We start from the raw sequence: 24,005 nt of genomic DNA, 5'->3' as shown, positions 1-24,005 counted from the left end.
TTTTTCAACAAATCAGGGAAAAAGTACAGGGAAAGTACAAAACTTTTTTTTTTCTTGTTATTATACACGATGTACCAAATCATGCCCATGAAATACTGAATTGAGACCACAAAATCCCACTTGTGCACATGATTTACTTATTTTCTGCACTAAATTTACTACCTAGAGCTCTCAAATTAATGGAAATGTTACCACGTTTTGGCTTATTTGCGCACTTGTCTAAAGAAAAATTGTACACTCAATGCCAGAGACTAAAGCCCTGTTGCTGCATGTGCGCCCTGAGAGGTTGCTGTGTACATAATTATAAATCAGATAATTATAAATTATATGATTTAATGTGAATAGCAATAATAATAATCCATAATACATGTAAAATTCAGATTCCATCCTGTAAAGTGTATGCACATCCATGCAATCTGATGTTGCCTTGCAGTCGGTTTACATTGAATGCAGTGACTTGATCCAAATCAGTGTATTGATGCATCCATATCATCCTCCTGCTCATTATAATGTCATAAGAGGTAACAGTTCTCAACATGCCTCCGCAACACATTCCCATGTCAAAATACACCTTAATCAAAGAACCTCAACTACATGAATGCTGCGGTCGACTTATCCTGTAAATTGTGCACGTTTTCTTTAGATGAAGTAAAGTGTAACTATGAAACGTGGTCACAGCTTTAACAGTGAGAGCACCAAAAAAAAAAAAAAAATGAATTCAAGTGCACAAATTAAGATTTCTTGAGATCGATTTAGTGTTTCATGGGTACAGTTTAGGATTTCATGTGCACAAAATAAAAAAATAAAAGTTTCCATGGGCCCTTTGGGACTCTGCAGAAAAGTGAGTTTGTATGAGACCTGCTGTTTTACTGCTCGCTCTGCTGGCACTCGCAGCTGTTGGTAGGATAAAGGAAGGGGGGGACCATGCACAGTAAGGAGACAGGAATTGTCTTCCATTTTCTTACCATTGTCACCAATGACAATGGATCATCTTTGTTTAGATATTACTATCTTTGGTAAAGCCATAAGAACTATAGGGGTAAAGGATGTGAGGAGGCAACTGGGTTTATGGGAAAGGGTTTTAATCTTGGGAAACACTTGCCGTCACAACCATTGATGTGAAAAAGAAAAAGACAAACAAGGTGGAGAGTTGAAAACACTACATGTACTAGCATCATTTTGATAAACTTACAGATGAAGGGTGTTATTACTGAAAGCTGACGCCCTTTGAAATGCACGGTTGTGGTAAACTCTACCAACACAAGTGGTTCATGCAGTTTAAACCCAACCTGGAGAATTATTTGTGGATGCTGCTGTTTTATTGAGACCTGTGGCAGAGCAGCAGTGAGTTAGTCATCACACTGACAGGTCACCAGTGGTGATTAGTCGCTAACTGAGGAGTGATAGTCAATGACAGCTCGTTAAATCTTCCAAAGGAGTTGACTGATTGTTGGTTTACTGCAGTTGTTGTGTTGTCGGCTTGCACAACAAGAGTGTACAATACATTCTGACAGACATGCCGAGGGACAACTAAAACAAAAGCATTCAACACAAACGCTTAGACATGGTGTGTGGGTGTGTGTGTGTGTGTCTGTGTGTGAGTGAGACAGACAGAGAGGAGGGGGGCTAATTGAAACAGCAGTGAATAATTGAAAAGCGCAAGTTGTATGATTAATTTATTTGAATCTTGGCTGTGAGATTTAGAGGGGAATGCTGCCTGGGGTTTGCTTGTGGTTTCCCGGTATCGCCCCAAACAGAAGCAAACATGGGAGAATAATAATGTCATAATAAGCTGTATTAGGCAGCATGGAGGAATCTGAGCTTGATGACCAACGATGGAACAACACTGGAAACACTGGCTGTTTGCTCCCCACGCCTCGATGCCCCATTGTGAAGAGGAAGAAGGATAAAAGCCAATAACAGCAATTTACAACAGTCAATATGTGTTCAGAACAACTAAACTAAACTATGCCATTAAAAAAAGAATAAAGTACTGTTTCAATTGCAAAGTAAAAATTGTTTCTGTTTTGAGCTCCGTTTGATTTCCCACTAAAATACAATTCAGTGGCACACAAAGTCAAGACCGCATTTGCCAGTAGAGGCTCCCAATCTTCTCAGCGATGATGACGCTTACTGATGGTAATTAAAGTAAGTCTCAGAAATGTGTTAGTGATTTACTGATGTTTAAATGGTACACGCTGCACCTTTAACCATTTGACTTTTTTTCTGTTTGGAGCACTTTATATGATTATACATTTTATACAACGTGAAATTAATTCTGTTTCTGCACTGACTCCTCTGAGATACCTATACAGTACATGGATTTCTCCAGTGAGGTCAGAGGGTCAGCCAGGAAATTCAACACGAATACAAACACAGGCAGGAATAAAGACATTTGCTGTGGCAAGGACGTGCGACTCTACAGTTTCAGGCTAGTCTCTCCATTCACCATGCTTTTCCCATTATGCTGACAAAGTGGAGGAATGGGAAAGTATCAACAACTGCAAAGAAAGCAAAACTACATTGATTTGTGAAACAATATTTCAATCTGAAGTGTGATCACAGCCCATCTTTTAAGTTGAAACACATGACAACTGCAGGATTCCTATAATTTCACATTCATTTGAAATCTTTTCATGATCCCTGAAGCATTATTGTTATTAAAGAACAATGACTAGGTCACAGTAATTTCACATGACATGAGATTAACATGATGCTTTTTCTCTCCCTTAGGAAAAAAGCCCCTCTTGTAAGTCTCCCAACAGTAATAAATCACTAGGGATTATGAGCAATATGCCACATGTGTAAAAGGATTATGTGTGGAATCAATGCTGCAGCTCGTTTTTCCTCATCTGTGTACATAGATATGAATATTTTACCCACAGTTATTAAGGATGCAATTCGACACTACTTGTGTCACTGTTTGTTATGGCAATATGTCTCCATGGATACCATCAGAGCTGTCCCACTTACTAAATATACAAGCCGAGGGCACACCTTTGAGGTATTAGATGAATTAATTGAAAAGGGAATCAGTGTAAAAACATATTCATACACAATTAAATAATCATTCCCTTTGCTTAAACTGCCACTGCCATGGACAAACATGAGACAGTATTGACAAAAAATGCCAAGTGAGTAACTGACTCTTTACGTTTAGTGCTATCGAAATAGCTGGTAACACTGCACATTCCTCCACTAAATGCACCTGTTGACAGACTTACCTTTTCTATCTCCCCTGGCTCGTCATGAAGGCCAGTTGGCCTTTTCCAGGCTGACGCCTCCTCCACCAGTCAATGAAATGGACACAGATTGAAGGAAGTGGGTCGATATGTTAGGAGGTAGGGGATGTGTCGGGCCGTGGGGGAAGAGCAATTCAATGAGATGCCAAAAAGTTGGCGACCATCAGGCCTTCTGGCGTCTAAAGTCAGATAACAATAAATATATTTGTACAGGAGCTGGAATAGTTTAAAGACCAAACTTGGCCGAGGAGAAGCTTGAAAAAGGCAAAAAAATATCTATCTCTGCTAAATTGTGTTTGTGCCATCTCATACATATTTATGCTGCAAATACTGTTTTCCCTTCCTTCTTCTTGACACATCCTTCAAAACAAAGAATGCTAAAGCAGCCAGTGCTACACATTTGTGTGTCTTTTCTGAGATTTTTTTGCTTACCCTATAACATACTGTAGTTTTATTATTTCCTTCTTTTTTTTTTTTTTTTTTTTTTTGAATCAGCTTACCAAACCTTTGTCTACAGAAGAAAAAGGGTAATTGTTACTTTAGGGTCAGTGCTTTTCCCTCACAGTTCAAGATTTAATAAAACTGTGTCAGACTATTGATGTATTGCAAATAAAACAGAAAAATGAGCCTGTCTTGTGCAAATGCCAATAGCGAGCATCAGTCATACACACACATACACACACAAATACACATGCACTGTTTCTTCTGTCATTTGTGCATCTTGCTATGGGAGCCATCATGCTATAATAGAGTTGAAGAAGTTTTTCATAAAGGCGGAGATGGGACCACCATTGAGCAAAGAAGCCATCTCTTTTAGCCTGTCTGTCTGAGAGCTAGTCTTTATTATCCACTTTGGCAATCTCAGTCTCCAACGGCTGCTGCAGCAATCTGACTGGCTCTGCTACTCACTGCAGAGGCACAATCTCAGCAGATAGTTTTCAACTGATGCAGCAGCTCCTTCACGATGCTTTTTGTTCTTGTTTTTGTGATAAAAACCTAATGTCTTGTGGAAAGCAGGAGATGACTGGGAATTACATAATGTATAGTTTTAAAATGTTAGAGAGCATTGTTGACAGTTTATTTTGTCTTCTGAGAGTAAACAAGATATGGTTCACTTTTATGAGTTTTCTTGGCAGGCTCGGTCTCAGTAACTAAGTAGTACCGCCTACTACCTGCAAATCGATGCTGACATCAAGAGGCTGTTGCTCTGAGGGCAAGGGGAACTTGCCCTCATATATTTACTGTCTTGTCAGTCACAAGAAAATTTTGATGACAATTTCACCTTGTTGACCTATTTTACATGTCAAAATATATATCTTACTGTTTTTTGCTATCTATCTATCTATCTATCTATCTATCTATCTATCTATCTATTTTTTTTCTTGTATTTTATGTCCATTACTTTTCCCTCTGACTTCATCATGTACCAGTAAATGTACATACAAATCCCGACCAATAATACTATCAAACATTTTTTTTTTTTTTAATAATCCCTCCATTGCCCTGTTGCCCCACTCTTCATTTAAACCGCCTACTGTCTCTTTCTAATGGATACTGAACTCCATCAGTTTACACTGGGGTCACTTGAAGTCCCAGTCCAACATCCCATCTGAATTGGAACTACGTAAATTGCAGAGGCAACATGTACTCAAAATACCATTTCATTGTGACTTTAAGCCATACAGGATGAGCACTGTATGTGGACATCATGTAATTTATGAATTACCCTCAAATCATGTCATGAACCACATTCAAATGGGTAAATGAAAAGTGTTGAATTCATTGGAACATACTTATATATGGTCAAGATCTTGCAAAAAGGGTCTTTCTGATTTATCAGTGGAAAACTGTTTCTACAAATCAAGGCGTGAGAGATGGCACACATTTGGGTTTACTTGGGTTTGACCAAAAAATTGCTGATAATGTCATAGCTGGAGATGCTTATGCAACAGTGGTGCACTGTGCACTGCAATTATAAAAGGGGTTGGATTAGGACAAATAAAATTTCATTAGGTGTGATAGGGGCTGACGTCAGTCACAGCCAATCAAATCAGCTCCTCTTATTCCCTTTAAAAGCAGTGCACTCCTTTCCATGGTGAACTGACAGTTTCTTGATGGATGAGACAAGTCTAGACCAGCTGCGCCAAAAAAGCTTCTCCCAAAGCAAACTAACGACCTTGGACAGGAAGTGCAGAGTTACAATACATAAATATATGACACCCTGATTATAAATATATGGCACCCCAAGTATGCTTCTATGAGCGGATGATTTAAAAATTCACACTGCTGGAGATACTAAGTTCCTTGTCACAGTGTTTTACAGAGTCCCATTAGTGCATCTTAATTCTGCCTGTATTAGAAACTGTTTATGGTACATACTGTAGTAATGACATATTCCTGGTAACCCAAAATAAATTCGGGTAATTTTTTCTTCTGTTTTGTGAAATAAGATTTCTTTAAGTTTATGTGGAAACAGCTCCATACACCACAAGGACAGAAGACTCAGGGAAAGGCACAGGCAGCGGAGTGGGCATTATAGTGAATGGGAGATGCAAGGGGAACGTAAAGCAAGGGGAACATTTAGCAGCTCAAGGACTTAGCAAAAAAACAAATTAAGTCTAAGATATGAAGAGTTTTGATTGCCACAGGATTCGTTTTATAAGGAGATCTCTGTCTTGCCAAAATACAGCAATAATTTGCAATGGAATTTTTATTTCGCAAATTATAGACATTTGTGTCAGTCAAATCACCAACAATCTCCATAATTATTACAAAATCACTGTGAATCCCCAGTTAGTCCTGTGCAAATAAGTCTTGAGTGATGTGATTATAGGAAGTAGCCCTGGCTGTGTGGTACACAGCACACCCACCCAGAAACACACACCAGTTCAGCCATACTGGGGGTTGCTGACATGTTGACAAAGGAGCTGGGCAGGAAAACTCACACTGAACACTGGTAGCAATGCCTTGAAATAATAGTGGATGACCTTAGGGCTGTCACCCTTAAATCCCCCTGTTGATTACACTGCTACAGGACACACACACACACACACACACACACACACACACAGAGTGAGAGTGAGAGAGAGAGAGAGAGAGAGAGAGAGAGAGAGAGAGAGAGAGAGAAGAGACAAATAGAGAATGAAATACTTACTTTATACATACTTCCATTTAAAAGATCTAGCATGGGAACTGGGCAAGAGGTTATCTGCTGCACACAAACTACGGGTACTGCTCACACTAAAGGTTGGCCTGGAACATGAAATGTAAGAGAACCTGACTTAGATCAATGTTAAACTGAGAGAGCTTTCTTTTTCTTTCTTTCTTTCTTTCTTTTTTTTTTTTTTTTAGGCTACTAGACATTAGGCTACTCGCTACTCTTATGCTATGGTATTGCTTCAATACATAATATGTAGCCTGTCTGAATATATAGATTTGATGCTTATGTTCTTTATTATGAGCTAATAGGCTAATAGCCATGTTGTCATTTGTCTCAAATTTTTATTTATTTATTTTTTTGTGTTAATATTTTTTTATTTATTTATTTATTCATTTGTTTATTTATTTATTAAGACTTTCAGGTCAAAAAAATAAATCATCTATGGTGGAAATTAATGTACTTTGCATTTTTTTTTTTTTTTTTTGCCATAGAAATATGTAAGAATGTATATTTTTCAGGTAAAGAATGTGTATTGCAGTGTTAGCTTTTTGCCGGCAAAATAACTACTTGGCTTAGAAAGTGTGAGCAGAATTTAGTGAATCAATCCACAGAATATTCCATATTCTGTGGATTTCTATATTTGGGCAAAGGTTTGTAGTAAATGTTATGTCAGACCTCTACAGTATGTAAATTCACATAACGTTAAACAACTAAAATCTACCTTATTTGTGTGAAAAAGTCTTTCATTTCCTCATGAATTCTTTGCTGCTGCAGACAAGTATCCTGCTTTCTCCCTTTTCCAAAAGCAGCCTGTTCACTGGAAATGTGCACAGGGAAAAAGCGACAGTAATAAGCAATGCAGTTAATTCTCCTCTGCGTTTATTGCTGGACCCCATTAGCGACAATAGACTTTTAAACAGGCCTTTAAATGTGCTGTTAAGTGGCTCTACAGATGATCACTGTCAGATATCTCAGCCAGAACAGGAGAAGCCAGCCGATTAGCACCGCTGATAAATGACAGAGAGAGAAAAGTAAGGAAAGGAGGGTACACAGTAAAAGAAGAATAAAAAGAGAAAAAAGGGGGAGATAAAAGATTGCCTCAGTGGTTAATTAACACAACAAACTTCATCCTTTTGGACATCAAGCCACATAGTGCCATCCACGTACTACAGTTAATGAGGGTCAATGCTTTCCTCAAGGGTAAGATTGTGATGCACACAAAAAATTATAGGTGGTGAGCACCAGAGTGCGGGTCGGGCCACAATATTTTTGTCCAAACCCGAGAGCACAGTAACCGAGCCCGACCTGAACCTTACAGGCATTCTGCTTTTGTGTCCGAGACGGACCTGAGCCTGAGATTTTGCTTGTCCTCCATCGCTAGGTTACATTTATCGCCTGAACTAGCCTTTGTGTTGCCTTCAGTGTCATCACGTAAACTCCAGCACTACTCAGGAGACTACTCAGACAGTAGGTCCATCATTTTTATTTATTTTACAGAAGAGTTTCACTAAAGTAACGCTGACGTGACCAAATCCGGCCCGAACCCACACATAATTTCTAAATTTTTGTCCGACTCCGGCATGACTGGTATTGCACATCCAGTACTTGAGCACTAAGTTATTGTGGGTTAAGTGCCTTGTTCTCTTAGACAGTTTGAGGCAGGGGAGAGAATTACTTTTTCACTTCTCCCACCCACATGCTCCCAGCTACTCTAACATACTCTTTGGTGACCGTAAGCCAGCTTCTTTAACGTCTGGACCAGAATTCACCCTCAGGTTCAATGTAATGCTTGTTTTCCATCTACCAGCTGGTTAGTTAGATTCATCTGGCATCCCAGGTGTGGATCAGTCTTCGATTACATAGTTAAAACCAGCAGGGCTCTGAGCCACTGCCACCAAAGCTCTTTATGACTTCTCAGACAACAGAAAAGCATAGAGCGCACACATTCAAAATTAGAAACTCAGGTGCCGGGCATATAAGGTAACAAATAAGGTAATAGCTATGTCCAGTGTCAGGATCTTCACCAGGATCCTGAATCCTCCAGAGCTCAGAGTTGACCGTCATGACAGTGTTAACACACTTCTGGATACTAATATGATACAACAATGCTCTGGCTAGACAGGATGATTCAAGATGTAGCTGTTGTATAAATGTAGAGCACCTTGGATAGAAACACAGCAGGCAGGAAGGCTAGGTACTTCTTTATGGAGTCCAGTGCCCACCTTGAACTAGTTCAATTTAATACAGAGAAGGCATACACAACTCTAACTGAAAGCGTATAAAGATAAAATGGCTTGCAGCAGCAGCTCAGTCTGTCTGGTTCTATGCAGGAAGATTATTATATCCATTCACAGCGGCCCTTAAATTTTTCCATTGGTGCCAATATGGATATGGAAGTCTCCTGGTACCTCCTTTTGTTCCTTTGTTTCATCTTCCAGAGAGCAGTTCTCCATTTCACACACATGTTCAACATCCAGGCTGTGATATCATCGACATCAAAAAGAGCTTGAAGAAGAAGACATTTGGGAAGCGTGGCAGACAAGGCATCTTGTAGCTGTATCACTTGTGTTGACCTAAACTGTGCAACTGAGGGAATTTTGAAACTTCTGAGTTTTGCAAAACGGGGCCACATCAGTCATTTTTGACAATGTTTCTTTCTAAATCCCATGATCCGATGTTACTTTTATTAGGATGGTCATGAGTAAGCACTGTTATTGGTTGTGAGATTAAGTTTTCAGCTTTGGTGATGTAATAAGAAGTGTTTTGTCCCTTTTCTGTTCATACCTTCTCTTGTTCTCTCATCCACTTTTTTCTCTCCTTTCCTCTCCTAGTAGTAAGGGAGGGAAGAAAAGAGCCAGAAGTGAAGAGTTTCTGTAGGCATCGTGAGTATTTGTAATTGCTGTTTGGCACACACACACATACACAATGGTCAGAGGCATTCCCTATATAACTCTATATTGACTCAACCTCAAAATCCTAAAGGAAAAACTTTAATTTTGAAGAAGCCAGCTGGCGACTTGTGAGCAATAACAATAACAGTACCATAACAATGCATAATAATTACTACATAATAGCATCATTGTTATATTGCTGTTTGCAAAAAAGAGCTTTGAATTGTTTGTCATATTGATTTTTTTTATAACATTATTGGCATTTGTTACATTATGGGCTATTTCAGGCTACATGATGTCTTCCTCATGAAATGACAGTGTGTGCTGACCTTGGTGACATTATCCCTGTAGCTATAATCTGCTGTCTATGGACAGACTGAGCCTGTGTACTTCCTGTTGACACAAAGCGGATTGCTAACCTCTGACTTAAATGTTCCACATCCACATTTACCATACTGACACAGAGCTGTGTTCTTAACCTGTCACTGTTCTTTAATGAATGCACAAAAATGCACAAATCTGCTCATGCTCTCTATATTCTCCTATTTCTGTGACCGTTTGCTCTTACATGCGTCATTTAGTTTTCTGCTACATCTGCTGTATCAGTCTCCTATCTTGTAAATCAAGTCCAAATTTGTAAAAAACAAGAGATGAAAATATTCATCTGAAAGTCTTGGAAATGGAGCGAGAGCTAGTGTGTGGATGTGAGCATCTGTGCGTGTGTCTGTGTGTGTGTGTGTGTGTGTGTGTGTGTGTGTGTGTGTGTGTGTGTGTGTGTGTGTGTGTGTGCTTGTCCTTTCCTTGAGTGGCCACCTTGTAAAGGTTTTGGCTTGTGTGTGCCAATGATCCCTAAAGCAATGCAGTGCAGAGAAACCGTTGGGGTCTCCAATGGCTGTAAGGTCGAAGGGGAGGTGATCTAAACCTGTGTTGGAGGCATGCATTAGTTAGTCTTATTACACCAGGACTGCCACAGAAAAGTTTAAGATGCATTTGCCTGAAGTGTTTTCCTGAAATGCCAACCTCCAGTCCAGGCCAGATCTATGTTATTGTGAGGCTTTGCTGGCAGTGAGCCATGTGGCATGCTTCAGCCTGGTTCACCTATCAACATTAATAACATTTTTTTTTTTTTTTTTTATGAAGAGCACAGGTCAGTGTTAAGCTGTCCCTGTGTGCATGCTTTATCCAGAGGATCACCAGCAGTGGCTGGGCTTAAATGGGTCAGAGATCAGAAACATACTATCTACAGCCACTAGGAACAGCCAGCAAATATTGTCTTAGCATACTGATTACCTTCTACCTGAAGCCTGGTAACTAAAATGAACAAGTCTGTTTTGCTACCAGACAGGAAGGGCCAAAGTGGTTTGTCAGAGGACACAAAGGCTGACAATTTTTTTTCTCTTATTTTATGAGGTTTTCTCACCTTTGCTTACAGTAACACCTTAGAATGGATTTTATATGAATCCATCAATGACTTTGTGAGTGTTGGCCCATGTTTGTTAGCGACGCAAAAGGAAAGACAAATAACATAAATTCCTAATTTACTCTACATCCTTAACCCTTAAGAGGGAAAAAAATAGATCCTTGTTCATGTTGGATATATATATATATATATATATATATATATATATATATATATATATTATGGCAAGCCGTTTAGGAAAATATTATATATATGGAATGAAAGTCTGAATATATGGAATGAAAGTCTGAATATATGGAATGAAACTTGAATATTTTGAATGAAAGTCTGAATATATGGAATGAAACTTGAATATATGGAATGAAACTTGAATATATGGAATGAAAGTCTGAATATATGGAATGAAACTTGAATATTTTGAATGAAAGTCTGAATATTTTGAATGAAACTTGAATATATGGAATGAAACTTGAATATATGGAATGAAAGTCTGAATATATGGAATGAAACTCGAATATTTTGAATGAAAGTCTGAATATATGGAATGAAAGTCTGAATATATGGAATGAAACTTGAATATATGGAATCAAAGTCTGAATATATGGAATGAAACTTGAATATTTTGAATGAAAGTCTGAATATATGGAATGAAACTCGAATATTTTGAATGAAAGTCTGAATATATGGAATGAAAGTCTGAATATATGGAATGAAACTTGAATATTTTGAATGAAAGTCTGAATATATGGAATGAAACTTGAATATTTTGAATGAAAGTCTGAATTTATGGAATGAAACTTGAATGAAAGTCTACATGGAATGAAAGTCTGAATATGCTGGTGGGCCAAATGCAAACTGGAGTGCAGGTCGGCTATAAAGCAGCTGGTTAATGAATAAAAACACAAACTGTCTACCTGGAGGGTGGGAACGACAGGGGAGGCAGGAGGAGCTCATCTTCCCTTAGCCTAATAACACATGAACTCCGCTAAAAACATGATGCAATAAATTTTGGGAGGTCTCTAAAATATGTATTAACAGTATGCAGGATTTCTTCTTCCATATACAATTCGGAGGCGCCAGCTTTTCTTACATTTTGTGCCCCGGCGCGATTAAACGCATTCTTTCTATTCACTATAGACGCGATACAGTTATTATAGAAATATCATAGGCCACTACGTGAATGTTCGCGCTGCAGTTATAACAGGAACACCACAGAAATTTTACTGGTTGATTTATCCACCAAAACGGAGCTCGACCCTCTCGGACCCGCTGGAAAAATTAAATAATCTGTGCCTGAACGTGATCAGGTCAAGTATATAAAAGATGTGAGATACGTCTTCAGTGATTGACAGCTGCATTAAAATGAGGCTTGAATGTCCCCTTTGGTTAAATGGCTTTTTAGTTTTAGTTTTTGCGTGGAAGGACTAGGCTAGCCAAGCCAGGTTCGAACCCAGGATATCGCAGTTCCGCTCTACTTTGTTGTACATGCGCTTATCTAGTCGGCCACCGGTGCGCCGTGGAAAAAAAATGTGGAAAGTCTGGAGTACTTTGAATGAAAGTCTGAATATATGGAATGAAAGTCTGAATATATGGAATGAAACTTGAATATTTTGAATGAAAGTCTGAATTTATGGAATGAAACATGAATATATGGAATGAAAGTCTGAATTTATGGAATGAAACTTGAATATATGGAATGAAAATTTGAATCTATGGAATGATTCATTCCATATATTCAAGTTTTCATTCCATATATTCAAGTTTCATTCAAAATATTCAAGTTTCATTCCATATATTCAGACTTTCATTCCATATATTCAGACTTTCATTCCATATATTCAAGTTTCATTCAAAATATTCAGACTTTCATTCAAAATATTCAAGTTTCATTCCATATATTCAGACTTTCATTCCATATATTCAAGTTTCATTCAAAATATTCAGACTTTCATTCAAAATATTCAAGTTTCATTCCATAAATTCAGACTTTCATTCCATATATTCAGACTTTCATTCCATATATTCAAGTTTCATTCAAAATATTCAGACTTTCATTCAAAATATTCAAGTTTCATTCCATATATTCAGACTTTCATTCAAAATATTCAAGTTTCATTCCATATATTCAGACTTTCATTCCATATATTCAGACTTTCATTCCATATATATAATATTTTCCTAAACGGCTTGCCATAATATATGTATATATATATATATATATATATATATATATATATATATATATATATATATATATATTTTTTTTTTTTTTTTTTTTTTTTTTTTTTTTTTCAGTATATAGCATTAGTGCTGGCTTAGCCTCTTATACATTTCATGATCCTTAATTTTTTATTATTAAATTTTTTTGCAAGAGATGATGGAATTGTATTTCAAAGAAATTGACCTTTAGGACATCATCCGGGACATTCTACAACTGTTGTTACATTTCATTACTGTGGAGATATCACTAATTAACTGTCATCAGGATAGGTTATTAATTTTATTTTATTAATAAAACTGAAGAAAAAAACAAAAACAAACAAAAAAAAAACTTGTTTTGCAGCAGCTTAAACTGTGAACCAACATAATTTTCCTTTAGTGAACATCAGTTGTTTATTGCATTGCTAAACATATAAAGCATATGGTGTGAAATAACTAGGTTCATGTTTGTACAATAATCAACTGTGTTTTATCACTGAAAATAGCCAAGGCTGTTTGAAGCTGAGCAGCTCATGCAGCTTCAATCACAGAAATCAATTTTTGATCTGCCTTTTCATGTTCCCAGCATGCATGTCTTTGTGTATGTTCATTTTTTTTTTTTTTTAATAATATGGGGGGTGTTTATTCAGAATAGGCATTACAATACAAACCCAACACTTTGTGAAGGCAGTTGACTCACAGTCATGTCGACGTCCCAGCCTCAACAAACATAAGCACCAACGCCTCCTCTTGTCCGTTGTCTCGATAGATTTGACCAAACTGATGAAGATTAAAACTAAAGACATTTTCTCTATATTTTTATTTTTATTTTAGTTGGTTTTGTAAGTACATACAATTATTCTAGTCAGTTTTCATTTTTTTCCTACAGTATAGTTTTTATTTTTATTTCAGTTGACTAAAATATTTTTTCACACCTGTTTTGGTTTTATAATAACCTTGCTACACAGACAACCAGACACACTCACCAAACTATGAACTATATAAGATTACAACTTACCTCATGTGCCTCATGTTAGCTAGTCAAATTCCAGTACTCTCTGTGACATGTACATTTTCACATTAACAGTTGGGGACATTCAGTATTCTTGGCTGTCCCTGCCTGGGTGGTCTGGGGAAAACATCTCAACAAGAAATATCTGGTCACCAAATCATTTTATCAGCTTTTTACTCCAAAACACCAGGATTCTTACAAAACACCCAAATTCGTTCATGTGCATCAATCATTAGTGGATGCACAATCATCATCTGTTCTCCATCTCTATATCATTTCCTTTGTTCATTCCTGAGATACACTTTGTAAGGCACTCATCTGTTCTGCACTGTGTGTGTGTGTGTGTGTGTGTGTGTGTGTGTGTGTTTGTGATTTATCTGTCTCCAAGAGGCTCACTGGCTTGAATGGCAGAACTCCAGTGACAATGTGGGGCATTGTGAGGAGAATCATTTCACTCAACAACTCCAAATCCAGCTGCCTTTCCCACTTATAGATTAAATGGTTCTGTGAGAGAGACGGCACTAGAACCCAAGACTGGATGTAATTGAAGGTTAACTTGGTTTCACGGGGTGATGTCAGGTTAGGGTTGAGCAGATGGAGCTTGTACAAGGTCATAACTCATCTAGTCACTGTTATGACTGAGCTGTATGAACTGGTATGTTAAAGTGATGCACCATTGTTTGAATTGTTAAATTCTGAGATATTTTAAAATTTAGCTTTAAAACTGCACAAGTAGCTTCATAAACTACACAATACAATAAACTGTTAATACCTGTACCAGGTATTTCAACCTCACACAGCCAACTGATCTTTTGAATTCATTTTTGTTTGACTCGTGAAAATTTTGTTAGATTGGAAGCCACAAAACAGACACACCAGTCACTGTCATTTAAGGAACTATAGGTTTGGCTAAGGTGCTGATGTCGGCAAGAAGCTATGGTGTACTGAACTGGAAACAGACCGTCAATGTAGAGTTTCCATACAAAAACATAAAGAATCATGTACTAACATGGTAACAAGCATTATGCTTAAGGGGATACTAAAAATAAAAAGTTGCTTTGAAACAGTCAATAGAGCGTGCACGACCGTCACCCAGTGGAAGTGTGCACCGATACTGATGGAGCGGAAATGGTGCCGAGTGATTGTAAAGCCTAACTTTTTTTCCTGGAGTTGGTTTTGTGACAGAAATTTATTACTAGTAAGAATGCATGTTATTTTGAGAAAACCTCTTATTTTGGTGACCCCAGCAAACTAGCTGGAAGCACCTATTTCCAGGATTTATCTTGAGGATTTCATACAACTTCATGTCCAAAAATGCAAACTATCCCTTTAACAATTTTCTTGCTCTTTCACCATCAGAGTTGCTGCTGTTTGTTTAGCTTTGGCATGTTTGCCCATTTGGAATTTTCATCATCTAAAATGAACTTGTTGATGTCAAGATGGATGGAGTGGCACACCTGGGCATGTTTGTTATGCAGATCAGAGGGGTTGTGGAAATTTTGGTACCATTTTGGCCTTAAGCAAAGTCATGTTAATGACTGAGGTGAAAAGGAGAAATAAGCACATTTGCTCCTGCCTTCATAACTCCTCCCATCAATTACATCCTGGACATTTATATATACAACCAGAACCAACCAGTTGTGCTACCACCACCCCTTTTGCCCTGCTATTCCTTTGTTTCTCTCTGAGAAGATGATTTGATTGGCCTTTGTCCACCTGTTGGTAATGATAGTGACGTTAACTCCTCTTCTTACCCCATTTCCCAAGATAACACAGGGATTATGTTGGCTTATTGCCAACAAAATGCTGGTGACAAAAATTTCAATAATAATTTAATAAGGTGACCACACCCCAGAGACTATGCCGCTGGCTTTTAATGCTTTCACTGTCGCTAACGCTACCGCCATGAAAACAGGGCCTCCTGTGAAAATTTCCGACAGATAGGCACAGGAGCACAAACCAATAAGTAAATGCCACCAAATGACACAAAAAATGTCATTGAATTTGACCTGATCTTACTTTGATCTAGTACAGGGGTGACAAACTGGTGCCATGGAGGGCCAAGAGGCTGGAGGTTTTCATTCCAACTGAAAACTCCACCAGGTGATTTCACTGATTACCTCACCTTCAAGCACAGAGGAGGAACCAATCAGTGAAATCACCTGGTAGAGTTTTTGGTTGGAATGAAAACCTGCAGCCTCTTGGCCCTACATGGCACCAGTTTGACACCCCTGATCTAGTAAATTCCGCCACCTTTCATATGAGTAATGAGATAAAACTAGAGGAATAAAAGATCGTTCTTAGTGCAAAAGCAGAAACTTGTCCCTTCTTTTGATAAGGCGAGTACTAACTGTATTTACTGACTTTAATTTACACTTTGTGAGGTAGGCTACTCCTAAATCTCAGTGCAACCTTTGACACAGTTGATCACACTATCCTCTTGTCCAATTTAGAGCAATGGGCGGGCATCAGCTAGTCATGACAGTCCCATCAGCTAGTCATGACAGGTCCTAACCTTACAGACAGGACTTTCTGTCCTGGAGCTGGTACCATGTAGTGCAAACACAGGTTTGGATTCTACTTAAGACTAACAATCACTCTGACAAAACACTCATTACAGAAAAATTAAAAGTAAAAGATATCTGCATATAGAAACAGATGAAAGAGCAGGTGGAGTTAATAGATAATTGTAATAGTTATAATTAGAATTAAAATAAGTTCTCTTTCAAATCAAACATCCCAAGGTATGAGTGTAAAGTATTGCTCTTGCAAGTGCATTTATATCCATTTTTTCATTACTCAAATGTAACCATGACATGTGATATACTGCTTCAGTGCACTTTAACAAAAATTAGGGTACCATTACAGAAAATAGCAGATGAACATTTAATATCCAGGAATTCACATTAGTGGCACTACTACTGAAAATCCTTGTGACAGATTGACTACAATTTCGCACACTTTTGTACTGAAAGTGATATTGTTCTTCTTGCCTTTTATTATTGACACCTTTATGATCCCTATTGTTTGGTGTTGTATCCAGTAAAGTACCTTGTAAATCTTGTTTTGGAAAGGAAATGGAAAGGAAATATAAAGTTTCTTCTTCTTTGTATGTACTAGAATAATTAAAGAAGAATAATTAAAAGATAATTTGTTAAGCATATCATTCCTTCAAAACTTGGAGGAATGTCATGAGCTAAAAAATTTATTTCAAATGGGTATACCGAGTGGAAAATTCACAGGCCCATATTTTCAGTCTCAACAGAGATTGAAAAGAACTCTTCTGTCCAGTTGCTCTTCTACACTGTTTTTGAAGTATTGATGTCAGCTGGTTCATTACCCACAAACACTTTGTCAGGCTACTGTATGACTCATGTTAAAAGATAGTTTCATATTGTCTTATTTCTGTACCTAATGTAGACAAATGTTCTTGCCAAGATGATGACCTTGGGACAGTCTTCCACTCAATTATTTCTCCCTGTGAGACAATTAATTCCTCCACATGTACCTGCCCAATTGCTAATGATATCTCCATGCTGAGAAGACTTTTGAATAGGTAGCATTAGATGCAGCAGCAGTGTGCACTGCGAGAGTAGATATGGATGCTCAATGTCTTGTCATGCATTTGCTCTTGCAAACAATCCTTTAACTACAGTGCTACACAACAACATGAAAATCAGATGCATCAGCAGACCAGCAAGTTAAAGTATCCATGTATGCAGATGATATTATTGTATCTGTCTGATCCCTCATGTCTTCCTGTTGTAATAGAAATTGAATTTTCTATTTTTAGGTCACAAGATCAATATCAAGAAGAAAAAACAATGCTGTTTAACCAGGTCAGGAGACCTTATTTGACTTTTAATGGAAAAGCAGTAGGCGAAGTGCTACATGTTATAAATCTTCTAATTGTGTCTTAATGATGGGAAAATAGCATAGCGCATAAGCAAAGGTCAAGGGGCAAATTAACGTCAAAGCGTCACCAAACCTTCACAGCACCGCTGATGTGCATAACTACATAACTGCATGCACTACTCCACCTGAGCTAAGTGTAGGTCTTGAAAATCCTAACTGGCGAAAAAAGGCTAAAATTATTCTAACACCAGATGAAATTTGCAGCTGTATTAAGCCTGCTGGCACCTCATGCCACAGTTAACACCAATTTGAAAAAAGAGCCCATGGTCTTCATTCAAACATTTTAATATTGTTTAATATTTCTTACTGTGAGCTAAGTTTGTTGGTAGGTGTTTAGTTCCAAATGGGAAAAGGGGATTTTTGACTGAGGAAAGACATGACTGAGATTGTGCATGTCACCAACTTCAGGTCAAGCTAAAAAACAGCTGGTACATGCAGCAAATTGAATGGGATTAAAGAAAATGATTAAAATGGGTTCAAGGCATCATCATCTGGAAACAAAATAATCAATAAAATCAAAGAGGGCAGAAAAAAATGCTGCTGCACTGGTTTCTATGGGTCATAACTCTAAAGCGTGTTGTTCTTCTGGCTACACCACAGTCAGTGATGTGCTTTCTTTTTGACATCTAATGCCACAGCTGTTTTGACGTCACTGACTGGGCTGTGGCCAGAAGTGCACCATGCCTGAAAGTTTCATCTCGTAGAAAGCAGTGCAGCAGCAAATGTCAGCCCACTGTTGTTCAGTGTTGATTTACTCTAAGGAGTCTATGACCAGTTAGAATTGCAAACACATCAATAGGCCTTTTCCCCTAAAACTCAAACATCTTGCTAATAAATTAATATCAGTGTGACCTTTCCTGTCTTGTATTACGGGACCGGGGTGACTTAATTAATCAGCAAATAATGTATTTACTCAAGCAGTGTTCTGTTGCTCTGGATGTGGGCTATGGTGGCTCTGGAGTTTGGGTGGGAATTGTCTGTCCTGATTTAGGGTTGTTTTCCTCCTTGCTGGGTGGGTAGTTAGGTGAACTTTGGGTGGGCCTGGTGGGGTGGGACTGCAGCAGTGAACACTGGGGGTGTGTTGCTGGTAGATGTACTGCTGATAGATGGAGTGTCCACTGTACATTGTCTTTGACCCATAAATAATCCAAAGAGATTGCACAAAGTTGCACATACTCTCTCAACAGCAGATGAGGCAGCATGGTGTTGAATTGTGCCTATGAGTGCATGTACAAATTCATGAACCTTGTTATAAAACGAGGCAACAACAACAAAACAAAAATAGCACACCATCCCTTTTAATTTGTTACACTGAGTCACTGTCGCGCCAGGTCACAATCCATCTGCAATCCAGGGAAATAATGACATGAAGTGATAGTGATCTGGCCTTTTCTTGTGCTTTAAAGCCATGCCAAAGCAAGGAGCAGAGGGCCAACACCCAATCAATCAGTACTGGATGTGGCTTCCCCCACCCCCTGTCACAACAGTACTAATGGCAAAGGTGATCCAGGCATTGGCTTTGTGGCCTCTATTGACTAATGAGGCTTGAAATGAAATGCAGTGCATTTGGCAATAAATGCCCCAATTTATTATTTTTTTTTTCCTATCCATAGCCATCAATGATTAATGCATGTGGGGCTATCTGGATTAGGCAGAATCCACCACCTTGGTGTGTGTATGTCTGTGTGTGTGTGTGTGCATGCTTGCGTGTGTGTGTGCATGCGTGCGTGCATGCATACGTCAGTAATTGGCCAAAAGGCAATGTTGGTATGTTGATCAGCTATTAATAATGGTTCCAGAAAAGCAACAGTATTAGCAATCAATCATATTTCATATGAAGCCTCCATATTTCCATACATAATGAAACAATGCTGTGTACAGTGTGGAGTATGCAAGAGAGAGCTCTTATGGATAGTGTTTGTGTGTTTTGAGGGGAACACAATGGAAATGAAAAGAATTGTATTTTAAATTAGGAAAAGCTGTACCAGTAGCAGTGGTACTGTGCAGGCACACTGAAACAACCAGGCACTCTTTCATTCAGTTAACATTCGGCATATATCTGCGTCAAGCCCAGTATGCTGGCAGATCAGCCTCTACACTGAGCTACAAACCAGGGTTAGAGGCCTAATTTTTGTATTTAAGCTGCCAATAGCTGGTATTATGCTGATATTATTATTATTATTATTAGTAGTAGTAGTAGTAGTATTAGTATTATTATTTTGCCCAAAGAATAAGAAAATTCAGTGATTCCTTATGAATTTTATTTTTTGTCAGGGTGAAGAGACCTCTATAGACTATAAAACTCTCCATTGAGACACACACTAATGAATTTTGTTTTTAGATGTGTTAAGGTCTCTTTAAGACAGGGTGAGCTATCATGCAAAGGCAGGGAAATTGTGATATGGATTACTATGAAAACACAAAGAATTATTTCAATCTAATGATAAACATTTTCATGAATCAGTATAATGGGCCAGGAATATACATGTAACATTTCATTGCTGGTTTTGTGGTCAGGGAGGAAGCTCCATCGTATCAGGTGGGTGTCATGTCTGGCACATATCTGATATTTAATAAAAGGACAGTATCAGCCCAGACAGTATAATGGCAAATCAATACAACAGTCAAGCACCGCTACAACAGCCGGTACCATGCAAAGAGAAGTAAGAAGGCTGAAAAGGCTTCATATAGATTGTTGGATTTATCTCTGAAGAGAACCCGTGGTGTTTCCTGTTGTTTGTAGCCAAAGCAGTCTTTGTCCCGTGCCCTTCCTTTCATGCTGTAGGCTTCTTACAGACGAAATTTTTCAACAAATCACCACCCTGCAGGACACCCTGACATACTGTCATGAGATAAGTACACTTAGCAGTTCCAGCAATATTCAAAAAATAAGCTACTCTATTTTTTTTTTTTTTTTACAAAAATGTATAAATAGGCTATGTGTCGTCAATGTATAGTCAAGCAGATCACATATAAAATAATGAAATCAGATCTGATCTTTTTTTTTTAATGTATGAATGTATGAAATGTTCAGTCAGACTAATAGTAAACTATTGTTTGGTATTGTTTGGTTGGAAGTTGTGTGGATGTTTGTTTCTTTACCTATTCACATTTATGCAGCATCTGTTTTGCTTTTGGGAAGAACAGCTGTGCAGAAAAGGGAATACTAAATGAAAGATAGAACAAAAGGCTTGACTATGTATAGACGACAAAACAAGGAAACCTCAAAAGCTACATTTTTCTCTGATTTACAGAGTCCTTGCCCCCCTTTGATCAAATAATTATTTTGATGCTTCTTGGGTTTCTTGTTAAAGTCTGAGCAATGGTAAAACTGGGTTCGTTTGCTTGAATCCTTTGTCTGTACTGCTGACTTCCAACCTCACCTGTCAGATGCCGTGGTATAATAAACTGCACTGGAACCGGTGAGACATATTTCTCAAAACATGGAGATTTCAACTGGATTGTGCCACTCTTAAACCCATGTATCTAAAGCCATTGCTATCCCCGTAAGGTACTGAGGTTATATGAGGGTTATACTCGTCTTAAGTTTTCATACCTCAGAGAGGTCCCATCAGATTCAGTCTGCCTCTATTACATAAAGCAAAGCACCCAGGATCTCATCAGTTGTTTCATCAGGGACAAAACAATATTTCTTGGGCCAGCATGACACTCGCATCAGACAAATATCAGCTTCTAGACACCCCTCACTACATATAGATATTTTGTTTCATGCTGCTTCCCTGCCCCTTGTCAGTTCTTTGTATGCTAAGCTGTACAGCAACCTGCCATGGCGTCCAGCGTCTATATAAATGCTAATGAGCGGCAGGGCAGTGACAGACCACGGTGCCTTTGTCATGTTAATATTACTTTTGCCTTAGAGGAAGTTGCAAGGCAAGGTATTGGGCTGCAGATGAGTGCCAAGGCTTTGCAGATCTAATACATTATTATCTTAAGTGAAATCACATGAAAAGGCAATGATTCTTTAGTGGAGAAGATCTCACAGCTCCAGGAAAAATCCTACTTACCTATTCAGTTCCTTCAGAAGAATGACAGAGGCAGAAAGTGCGAATGAGGTCAGGATAAAGGATGAGATGCTTTCTTTATGTCAGGCATGTTTGTGTTTGCTGCTTTTGAATGTAAACTGAGAGTTTGGGCGCTTACCCGTAATAGCAGTATTTGCTATTCCATATGAGCATAATAGATTCTCTAAGTTTGACTTGTCAGCTCCTACCTTGTTTCAACAACAAGCGCGGCATCGAAACGGTTCTCCAAAATGATTGAGGTGGATCTGGCCCAGCAAACAACATGGTCTTGAGTGGCGACCCAAAGCTGAAGAAATGAAGGATGCACAATAACACAGATTTGCTTGGGATTCATCATCAGTGCTCTTCTCCAGACCTTTTGCTGCTTGCTGACTGTTGGAACTGCTTTGTTTTGGTGTTACTATGCCACGGCTTCTACAAATATACAGCACTATATACGGGGCTGCTGTGGTGGCATCGTGTTGTTTGTTGGGCCAGGTACATTTCATTCATTTTGAAGAAGGACAGTCCCAGTGACAAACTTGTTCTCTTAACAAGGAAGGGGCGAATGGGTCAAACCTTGGGAGTCAGTTACACTCAATATGGAGTAGTAAATACCACTATATGACAAAGAACTTTACAATAAGAGCCAGATTATCTAAAAAAAAAAAAAAAAAAAAAAAAAAACAGCCTAAAGTCTTTTTTGTACTTTTTTGTTAACCATTCTGCAGACAGTTAATGCATTTAAAATGATGAGACGTACTGAGTGTAGGCCTGTAATTATGAATTTAGAAATATACTTTTAGCATATTCTGTAGATATCCAGCAAATTCAGTTGAGTAAATGTGCGTTTACATGTATCTTAAAATATTTGTAAAACATAAAATACACCTAACCTTCAGTCAAAACAGAGAGAGTCAATTGGAAAAGTGGTGTAAAAAGTATGAATGTGCTGTGTGAAATGCGTCCTGAAATTACACTCTCTTTCAATGAAATGCTCTCCCTGCACAGCACAGAGGTTTTGTACCAGCAGGTACAAATAAATATTTCTCTGTCTGCTCACTATTAAATTGCCCATTGTTATTGTCTTTTTTTTTCCGGCTTTGTTAGAGGGAAAGATTTTGGTGACTGTTTTGCTTGTTAACTGGCAATTCAGAGAAAGCAGGAGAACATGAGAACCTGCAGTTTATCGGTGTTGGGCACTTGATTGTAGGATGCATCAAACACAACAACAAACAAACAATTTTGCTCCGTTATTGGTGGAAAATTCACAAAACATATGTATTTCTGTAGATAGATGACACCTCCAATTCCGATTGCAATATGTCCATATAACTTCATAACTGATCACTTCCTTAACAACAGTTTTCTTCAAAGATCTCCCATTGAATTATTTAGCTCTAGTATGTTACCAATACTCAGTGAACCAGGGTATGCAAAGATATAAGTCAAATGTCTTGATTGAGTCCAGGACATGATGTATGTTTGGCTTGAGGCAGTGTTTTAATTTTTTTTTTTTTCTTTTGCAGTCCCCGCCATTTCTGCAGCATACCCATGTAAAACTGGTATGCCTCATTAACAGGAGGGACCACAGGGATTACCGAGCATTGATGGGGACTCCAATCATGCTCTGAGATTTGCTGAGCGGACTCAGCAAATCTCAGGATAGCAGTATCACCTCTCTTCGGTTTCAGTCGCCAGCAGAGCAGCAGTTGATGCTTGTCAATACACACACTCACGCTTGTGCTTAGAGGGTGGAATTTAAGATTACCATTTAGCCTTACATTACAGTCCTATTGAGCAGACCCATTGTCTAAGTGTCAGCTACACTGTTTTAAATTTTGATTGAGAGCAGCTCTGTGTTCATATTTTTACTGTCAACCTCATCTCTTTCAGGATAATTCAAACCCTTCACATCAGCTGATTGGAACTCAGATCTTGTGTCGCAGGGGAAAAATACAACTGACACGACAACAATGATAGATGATTATGATCTATAGACAGTATCTGGGTGTCCGTTTTCACAGTGTTGTACAGTAGTAAGACCTCAGTGGAATTCATGCCAAATTGATGTCCGCACAATGCTGACAACCACTGATTATCCTTTCAGCAATCTTCAAATATCTAAGATAAGCCATCCACAC

The sequence above is a fragment of the Myripristis murdjan genome, chromosome 3 (assembly GCF_902150065.1).
Source record: "Myripristis murdjan chromosome 3, fMyrMur1.1, whole genome shotgun sequence".
In the NCBI taxonomy this organism is placed as follows: Eukaryota; Metazoa; Chordata; class Actinopteri; order Holocentriformes; family Holocentridae; genus Myripristis; species Myripristis murdjan.
The sequence above is the reverse complement of the archived record's forward strand: the minus strand, read 5'-3'. Positions refer to the sequence as shown.